At 39.1% G+C, this 10,335-nt stretch overlaps 1 non-coding gene across 1 annotated transcript; it reads left to right on the forward strand.

Annotated features, from left to right (window-relative positions):
* Positions 1 to 356: 356 nt before the first annotated feature.
* Positions 357 to 475, forward strand: LOC145560736 (5S ribosomal RNA). Its single transcript, XR_014093352.1, has one exon. It is a non-coding gene; the product is annotated as a 5S ribosomal RNA (ribosomal RNA).
* The last annotated feature ends 9,860 nt before the right edge of the window (positions 476 to 10,335 follow it).

The raw sequence follows: 10,335 nt of genomic DNA on the forward strand, positions 1-10,335 counted from the left end.
GTATTTTGTTATTAGAAAGAGGTATGAGGAATCAAAGTAAGTACTTTAATTGATTTATTGATATTATGGATCCCATCTGAACTCCGCAGTTAAGCGTGCTTGGGCGAGAGTAGTACTAGGATGAATGACTTCCTGGGAAGTCCTCGTGTTGCACCCCTTTTTTGTCGAATTCGTAATTTTTATTTGTTTTCGGTTATTTTGAGATGGGAAATGGTTTGGGACGCGTAGATCTCCAAAAAATAACCAATTTGAAAAAAAAAATGTTTAATTCGGACGATCGGGCACAAAGTTACGGCATTTCGAAGGAAATCAGGGGCTGAAAAGGATATAAATACAAAATAGCGCTATAAGTAAATGGGTGTGATCATACCAGCACTAATGCACCGGATCCCATCAGAACTGCGCAGTTAAGCGTGCTTGGGCGAGAGTAGTAGTAGGATGGGTGACCTCCTGGGAAGTCCTCGTGTTGCACCCCATTTTTGCCGAATTCATAATTTTTATTTGTTTTCGGTTATTTTGAGATGGGAAATGGTTTGGGACGCGTAGATCTCGAAAAAATAACCAATTTGAAAAAAAAAAATGTTTAATTCGGACGATCGGACACAAAGTTACGGCATTTCGAAGGAAATCAGGGGCTGGAAAGGGTATAAATACAAAATAGCGCAATAATAAATGGGTGCGATAATACCAGCACTAATGCACCGGATCCCATCAGAACTCCACAGTTAAGCGTGCTTGGGCGAGAGTAGTACTAGGATGGGTGTAGACACCCATTTGTGTCTCCCCAAAACTAAACCCAGTGATGAGTACCTTTCATGTCGAATCATAATCGAATGAAGTGAAAGTGTGGAAAGTCTAGTGTTGCGGATAGTTTTAATTCTTTTTCTCTTCTCTCTGTTTTTGAAAACTTTATTTTAAGAAAATAGCCAATCCAGTTTGGTTGGTCCATGATATGGGTCCAATAGTAGTGTAGTTGGATGGGGATTGCAACGATATATTATAAGCCCAATTCCGATGAATATTGAGGAAGTTATGGCCAATTTACCAAACTGGGCCCGGTTTGAGCTTTATATGCGGCCCAATGATCTAGGGGAGGTCCTAATATGATTTATCATTCCTAATGCAATTAGGAATGGTTTTAGTCTTCTAGAAGGTTCTTTTCATTCCTAATTCAATTAGCATTGATAAATTGGCTTTTGTTGACTTTTCAGAGTTTTAATCAAAATCAAATAGCATTTTCGAAGAAATTATATTATTTTATCCTCTAGTACGGTAAACTTATCGGATTTTCGAAAACGCGTTGGTATCAGGCTTGGCGCCTAACCCCAGGCCTTGGCGCCTGGAACTAGGCCTGGCGCTAGCCATTGCGCCTGGCGCTAGTGTTGGTGCCTGGCGCCAGCTCTGTTTTCTGAGCATCAGACTCTGTTTTTTTATTTATCTTTTTTGGCTAATTTTCTCTATAAATATCGTATTAAAAACTCCGTTTTCATTCACCAATTCTCCTCATTCGCAAGTTATCATCAACAATCATTAATTCTTTAGCATTCTCTAATTCAGTCATCTCTTTCTTTCATTCTTTCTTACTTTGTTTTAATACAAAATTCTGCATTCGCAAGATCTAGAAACACCTAGCTATATTCGAAGTTGCCTTCGCCCTAGACGTGAAAGGTTTAATTTCTGAGGGTTTGGTCCCAAATCTCTCTTTCAATTATTTAATTTAATTGTTTGTTTATTATTTTCCTTGAAGTTACTAACGTGTGTATTTTGTTATTAGAAAGAGGTACGAGGCATCAAAGTAAGTACTTTAATTGATTTATTGATATTATCATGTTTAAATTATATTGTTACTATGATATTCCTAGTATCATGTCTAGAGTATTTTTTAATATTAAATATGATTGCGATGATCGATGCCTTTTATTCTCTTCCTAATATTTATTCATGTTAGTATCATGTTAGGGTTAAAGATTTGATTTTTATTGCTTAGTGACATGCTAGGGTTTGTTATTAATCTTGTTAGTATCATGCCTAGGATCTTACTTTTATGCTTTAACATGAATATTATTATAATTATGATTGCTATGATTACGATATTCGTTATCGTGATTATGATTATTTATTATGTTGCTTGATGCGTTATTTATTGCTTGATCACGCTTTTTATGCGTGTTTAAAGGGAATTTTGTACTTGTCATCACGCTTAATAAGATATTAATAATCTTGTTAGGTTTAATTGTGCTTATAATTCAAGTGATCGCCAATAATAGTTTATTTGTGCATTAATATTCAACCAACATAGATAAACAGGTTAAGGGTTAATCCTATTGATTGCATGTTAATCAGAAAGCGCACATGAATATGAGCAGAATAAAGTAGAGACCTATTATTAGGGCAGGTTCAATCTCTTTTAGGTTGGATTTGTACCATCATCCCTGAACCCTTATTTGGTTCATAACCTTATGGAGTTGACGATCTCTTGGATCGTTAAGGGGTGTAACCTTCATCCTATGAACGGTTTACAAATTCCTTAAAAACTTGTTGGCGACTCTTTTGCTCTATCTTCTTCCCTTTTGGACGCCACCGTACTTTAGTGTATGATCACAGTGGGGTTCAAGCTAGTGGGATTAAAGCTTGAAATTATTCCCTACAGTTTTTTGGCGACTCCACTAGGGAGGATTTCTATTTTAATTCCTGAATTTGTTTCGGCAATGATTTAGAATGAGTGGATGAGACTCGAAAAGTTCTAAGTATTTCATGTGCGTAATTTTGATTAACATTATTGTCATATGCATAAAAAAAGATCTCATTGGAAAGACCATCCGTAATGAGTCAAAAAACATAGGATTTTACACGTAGGAAATTTGAGAAATATCTTTCACAACTAGGACCGAAATAACACCGCGCGAAATTGGAAAATTTTATCGAGCACAGAAAGCTGCTGAGGCATGTGGGAAGTAGCGTCAGGGGCCAGAGCATTGGCGCCAACATTTTAGTCGTAGCGCCAGACGCTAGTATTGGCGCCAGGTGCTACAGTTAAAAGCTGGCGCCAGTCTCTGATTGCTGGCGCCAATTTCCCCCAATACCGAGCCAGAAATACGCGTTCTAATTTCGACCGGTTTTTCGTATTGTTTGCTCGATCCTACTTCCTGATTAAATTTTTTCTCACTTTTCTGAAACCCATATGTGTTCTACATATGGACATAACCCTCTGGGAATTCATGCTCCATCTACCCGATTGAACGCTCCGTGCAACAAAGGGTACATCCGAGATGTTGAATTCACCAAACCATGGAAGCGAGTTTTTTCTAAAACTCGCGGTCTCCCATCCACTCGCGCCAACCCTTTACGGTTAGGCTTCCGCGCGGTGCATCCGGACAATTAACCATGGACCCTCTTTGACTAAACCATATCCCGAACTTTAGAGAACTAGAGCCATGGTTAGGTTGCGAACGCATTGCATCATATTGTGCCTACTTGACTAATTGTGCATCATTTTTTGTGCATATATATGTTTCTCTTAACCGTTTGTTGACTTGTGTTGAGACTAAATAAATTAATGATTTAAAGAACTTTGCCTAATTAATTAATTAATTAATCAATAAAGTCTAATATTTTAATCGGAATTGACCTAGTACGACTTTAGGCATACTCCAGTTGACTAATAACACCGAAAACAGTCCCAGACCGAAGCTCCACTATTGGCGCCAAGGTCTGAGCTGTAGCGCCACACTATGGTGTGTAGCGCCTGAAGATAGCTATGTTGTCTGGCGCCAAGCTCCACAGTGTGACGCCAGTCTTGCCGCTTGGCCGACAGTTCGGATTATTTGTCGAGTCATCACCTAGGGTCTAATTAATCAGTTTTCTGTTTAATTCGGTTAATTTTGCTGTCAATAATATTTAATTGAATCAATGATAGAGTTTAGGCACTAAGTCCCATGGTCTTACACAAGAGTCCAAGCATGTCACTTACACTCAACGCACACACCAATACACATACTTTGACCATGATTAAGAGAGTCTTGTGTGCGCATTTTTCCGTCATTTTTTTAGGGGGGTAAGTCGGATATTAATCCTCCAATATAAAAATAATAATACTTAGTTCCCTGAAAATATGTACATTATTTTTGCCAAAAATATGCACCTTTTTTTTGAACTTTTTTCTTTTTTCCTTAAAATAAACCATAAAGTCAAGTTGATTCGAGTCAAGTAATTAAAACGCAAAATGGTTTAATTTACAGCGCGTGGTTAAGAAAGGAAGGACGATTAATCAAAGATAACCTCTTCGTACAAGTCCAACTTTTCGACAAACCTATAGCTCGCAAGAGGAAAGCTAGGTTTATAATGGCAACTCAAGAAGAAGTCAATGATCTTAAGAACAACTGGCTACTGTGACTGAGACACTGAAGCTTCTCGCACTTAGGATCGACGATCCCGTGAAGCAACAACAAATGGACCTCATGCAAGAGAGCCTAAGCAAGTTGTCCAGCGACTACAAGTTTCAAGAGCTTACATCACAAGGGGTCTCGGTGGACAAATATCTTCTTCCGCAGAAGTTCAACGCCAACGACATCCCAAAATTCAGAGCAATTGACAACCCTTACTTCCATTTAAGAGCATTTGAAACAATAATGAGTATCAAGGGTATTGATAAGAAGGTATTCCCTTCTCTATTCTCGCTATCTCTCGAGACCGTTTGCCAACAATGGTTCTTTTCTCTCGAGAAAGAAAAGACCTCTACCTGGGAGTCTATAGCAAACGCTTTCGTAGATAGGTACAAGTGCAACATTCAAGTCGAGACTGACCATAGAGAACTTGAAATCCTCAAACAGAAAGAGAATGAAGGCTTCACCTCTTTCTTTAACAAGTGGAGAGAAACCTCAGCTAAAATGATTGAGGTGCCAAGCGAAAAAGAGTCTGTGAGACTGTTTATCAAGAATCTCCAAGAAAAATATTCCAAGCATCTTAAATATCAAAATAATCTCCATACCTTTAAGGCTGTTTATGACATTGGGATCAATATTGAAGATGACTTGGCTAAGTCAAAAGCTGCCAACAATAACTCTAACAGTGGCTGGAAAGGAAAGAAGAACGACAATCCTTCTTCTTCCAAAACCGCCCACTCAAATAATGTTAGCACCTTTAATTTAGGAGAAGTTCTTGCCATGAACAACCAAGGACAGAAGAAACCATTTTGGAGGAACTTCACTCCTATTGGCATGAGTTATGACACTGCGTTTGATCGATTAAATGCAAAAGGTCTTATAACTCCCATTGGACCATTTGGGGACCCACCAGTCGAGAAGAGGTCGGTTAACTGGAACCCTAATGCACACTGCAAGTATCACCAAGGTAGGGGCCATTCTACTGAAAGCTGTTGGAAACTTAAGGAAGCTATCCAAGACCTAATAGACAATAACAAACTGCCATTGCCCCCTGCCAGTAAGAAGCCAAGCATCGACAATGCACCTCTAGCTCATACCCTAGCCATCTCCGATAAGGAAAACGAGGTTGACCCCTCCTCTCTCATTAGACCTGTTGAAGAAATCAGTGCCATAGAAAAAGAAGAGGAGATCTTTTTCGATGTCAAGGATAGCCTTCCAGAACCGGCGAATAAGGAAGATATACAATTGCTCACACTGTCTATGAAGGAGGCATCGCAACTACTACGTGAAGCTCTCAAAGTTATCAACGAACTCCATAAGAAATATGATGAGCTTCCACTTCCGAAAGAAGAACCTAAAAGAGAATTTACACCAGTGAGGACGACTTATGAGGCAAAGCACTTTCCCTTACAAGTCACTGAAAAACCCAAGAAGAGCAATAGAATCTACACTCCAATTGGGAACCCATATGCGCGAATGTTCGAAATGCTCTCCTTACTTCTCGTGTTCTTCTCTAACCCAAGATGAGGAGCATTGCTTAGCTAACGATGAAAAAGACAAAGAAATTATTAAAGCAATGGAAAAACTCGAAAAGAAAACACCAGTAATTGAAGAAACTGAAACAGTTGACATCTCGAATGATTCAACTCATAAAAAAGAAGTTAAAATCGGACTAACATTGAATAAATAAGAAAGAACCGATTTAATTAACTTACTTAAAGAATTTATCGATGTATTTGCTTGGTCATATGAAGATATGCCAGGAATTAATAGAGAGATAGCTCAACACACTATACCACTAATTCCAGGAATGAAACCTGTAAAACAAAAGTTGCGTCGAATGAAACCCGACGTAGCACTTAAAATAAAAGAAGAAGTTCAAAAACAAATAACTGCAGGTTTCATCAAGGTATCCAAATACCCCGAATGGGTCGCCAACGTCGTCCCAGTTCCGAAGAAAGACGGAAGGGTAAGGATGTGTGTCGACTATCGAGATCTAAATAAGGCAAGTCCAAAGGACGACTTCCCTTTTCCACACATCGATATTCTGGTAGACAACACGGCAAATCACGCGCTTCTCTCATTCACGGATGGATACGCAGGGTACAATCAGATTCTCATGGCAGAAGAAGACACAGAGAAACGGTAATTCCATTTGGGTTGAAAAACGCGGGTGCTACTTACCAACGTGCAGCAACTGCCTTACTCCATGACATGATGCACAAATAAGTCGAGGTATATGTCGACGACATGATTGTAAAATCAAAAGACCATCCAGGCCATCAAGTAGCCTTAAGGAAATTTTTCGAAAGGCTAAGAAAATATAACATGAGGTTGAATCCATCGAAATGTGCTTTTGGAGTCACCTCAGGCAAGCTCTTGGGATACTTCATAAGCTCTAGAAGAATAGAGGTAGATCCAACCAAGATTAAAGCAATCATGTCAATGCCACCGTTCAAGACTGAGAAGCAGATTCGAGGATTTATTGGCCAGTTGCAATACATAAGTAGGTTCATATCAAAACTGACGACGATATGTGAACCAATCTTCAAGAAGCTCAAGAAGAATGTACCGGTAATATGGGATGACGAGTGTCAAAAAGCCTTTGAAAAGATCAAAGCCTATCTCGCAAATCCTCCCGTATTAGCGCCAGCACTTCTCGGAATACCTCTTAGGTTATATTTGACGGTTACCAAAGAGACAATGGGAGCCATGGTAGCACAAAAATTAGAAGGCAAAGAGAACACAATCTATTACCTAAGTAAAAAGATGCTCGAATACGAAACACGCTATACACCGCTCGAGAAATTGTGCCTCGCCTTGGTGTGGGCCACAACTAAGCTAAGAAATTACATGTTGGTGCACACCGTTTTTGTAGTCTCCCGATTAGATCCACTCAAGTATCTGTTCGAGAAATCTACACTCAATGGACGCATATCAAGATGGATAGTCAATCTAGCCCAGTTCGATGTAAGGTTTATGCCACAAAAAGCTATTAAAGGATCCGTGGTGCCAGACTTTCTAGCAGATTTTCCAATAGAGGACTCGACGCCAATACAGGACAATAAATTTCCAGATGAAGACCTAATGGTCACTGAAGATGATACTTGGACCTTGTATTTCGACGGAGCCTCAAACCAAAAGGGATGTGGCGTCGGAATGCTACTAGTATCACCTAAAGAAGAGCACGTTCCAATCTCAATAAAGCTTGATTTCGACGTTACCAACAACGCTGCTGAATATGAAGCATGCGTGGTAGGCTTGAAACAGCTTTGGCATTGGGAGTAAAGAAGTTAAGGATATTCGGAGACTCTTCTTTGATCATCAATCAGATATCTAAAAGGTGGAAAGTAAGGAGCGAAAGCCTAGCCCCTTACCAAACCTATCTGGAAACTCTTACCGATCAGTTAGAGAAGGTAGAATACACATATCTACCTAGAGAAGAAAACCAATTTGCTGATGCCTTGGCAAGATTAGCCTCAATGGTTAGGATTCCCACAGAGATCGAGCAAATGCCTCTAACTATCGAAAAAAGGCACAAACTAGCATACATCCAGGCTATAGAAGACGACGACTTAGTCCAAGAAAAAGAAGAAGAAGAAGAAGAAGAACCGTGGTACACGGACATACTCAATTATGTCACCAATGGAGAATACCCTCCTCATGATGACAAAAGAGCAAAGCGAGCGTTAAGACTTTTGGCTTCTCAATATGTACTCATAGACAACGAGCTACATAAAAGGGTACCTAAAGGTCGAGCTCTCCTATGTGTAGGAAAGGTGGATGCACAAAGAGTAATGAGAATAGTTCACGAAGGAATCTGTGGTACTCATGTAAATGGCAAAATGTTAGTCCAGAAAATAATGCGAGAAGGATATTATTGGACTACAATGAATAGGGATTGCCATCAATACGTAAAAAGATGCCCTAAGTGTCAAATTTATGCCAATTCACAACATGTCCCTCCATCTTTGCTCTACACCTACACAATAATATCCTTCTCCTTGGTATATGGAATGGATGTCGTACAACCTGTCGAACTAGAAATACCATCTATACGCATTGCGCTAGAGAGTAAACTCGATGAAGTTGAATGGACTAGGGCAAGATATGAAGAATTGATTCTACTCGACGAAAAACGACTAGAAGCTCTACATCACACTCAGTGTTACCAAACTCGTATGGCTAGGCATTTTAACAAGAAGGTCAAGACAAGAAATATCAAAGTAGGAGATTTGGTATTAAAAGAACTAAGGAAAAATGTTTTAGACCCAAGGGAAAAATTTAAACCTAATTGGTCTGGACCCTACATTGTCAAAACAATCCTATCAGGAGGTGCAGCAAAACTAACTGATATGAATGGCAATGAATTCTCAAACATGACCAATCTTGACCAACTTAAAAAATACTGCCCATAATTACTTGAGTAGGATACTCAAGAGAGCTACGTTCGGCCTAATTCCTTAAGAAAGGATACGTAGGCAACCCTTTACGGGTGCGACCACTTTATTTTTCGACATCTTCGCGTTCCAGAATTAATTAAAATTTCAACAGCAAATCGGCGAATTATTGGCGTCGCAGAACAGAGCCTGGCGCCAGACAGAAGTCATCAGCGCCAGCCGATGGAATTGGCGCATGGCGCCAGACTTCAATGGCAGGCGCCAAATGCCAATGACTGGCGCCAATTTGGGAATAAAATCTGGGCGAATTTCGGTGTTTTTTGGAAAATTTTCGACTTCCGTAATCGAAGAATTTCTGGAAAATTAATTTTTTTTTCGATTTTCATTGCTTTAATAAAATAAATTTAAAGTAAACAATTTAATTGAAAGCTAAAATTTCATTAATAAAATAAAATTACATTGTTGATGGAATTTAAATAAAAGCTGAAATAAATTAACTTTAAATGGAAATAACAATCTAAGTCTAATAAATCTAAAGCTATGCAATGCTCTTAATCTTTCTTTTCCTTTCTAGCTCTTTTCCAATTCTTGTCTGCTTCCTCCTCTTCATCCATTACTTTAGCTAGTAGGCATACTTTAGAGGACCTACATTCAATTTTGGAGTAGATGGTCTCCCCTTCAGCTAGCACTCCATGCTTCTTTTCCACCCAAGCTTTTTTGTCTGTGGTGTTAGCTTTCCTTTTTCCTTTGTCTTTGGTAGTATTTTTCTTCCTAGGCATTGTAGGTGTTTTATATTCAATTCTTGCACCTAAGCATTCTTTGGCAGGATTCACCCTGTCACCTAGACGATTCTTCACATTGGTTCTACCCTGATCAATCGAAGATTTCTTCAGCAACCACTTCTTTACATCATTAGGCAAAGAAGGAGGAACCTTTTGGGTAATCACTTCCCATAAAGGTCTAGCGCTCCAGTAAGCATCGAATCTATCTACTTCTTGAGATACAGGGTACTCATAGGGAGGACGAAGATCCCCGGAAGGAATATTCTGAAGCAGGCCGTATTGTCTTTTTACCCTGCAGGGGTAATAATAAGTTACACGGGATAAGCTTGGAAGACGGCAGAAAGGTTGCTTGTTAACACCAACCATCCTTTCTATTTTCCACCATGGGATGACCCACTTAATAGCAAAATCACGTGATTCAAAGACTTTTCTCCACCCATAGCGCCCAATTTTAGGGATGCGCTTCTTCCTTCTCACGAAGCAATTGGGAGTATATTTTTCAATGTCGTCCGGAGGGCTAATTAATCCTAGCCTCTCCATTAGCCACATCTGTAAAAAAATTACAATGCAAATAAATCATTATTACAATACAATAATATATTTTTTGATTTCTGTAATTAAAAATACTATTTTTCTACCTGTAATAAAATTGGAGAACCACGAAGAGGCGCTTTTGGATCCCTTTTCAATTCATCTAGACTAATCATAGTCTCTCCAACTATTAATGGCATTGGACTTCTCCCTGATTCAATTTGTTCTAGTACAGTGGTT

This window comes from Chenopodium album, chromosome 9 (genome assembly GCF_948465745.1).
Source record: "Chenopodium album chromosome 9, dcCheAlbu1.1, whole genome shotgun sequence".
NCBI lineage: Eukaryota > Viridiplantae > Streptophyta > Magnoliopsida > Caryophyllales > Amaranthaceae > Chenopodium > Chenopodium album.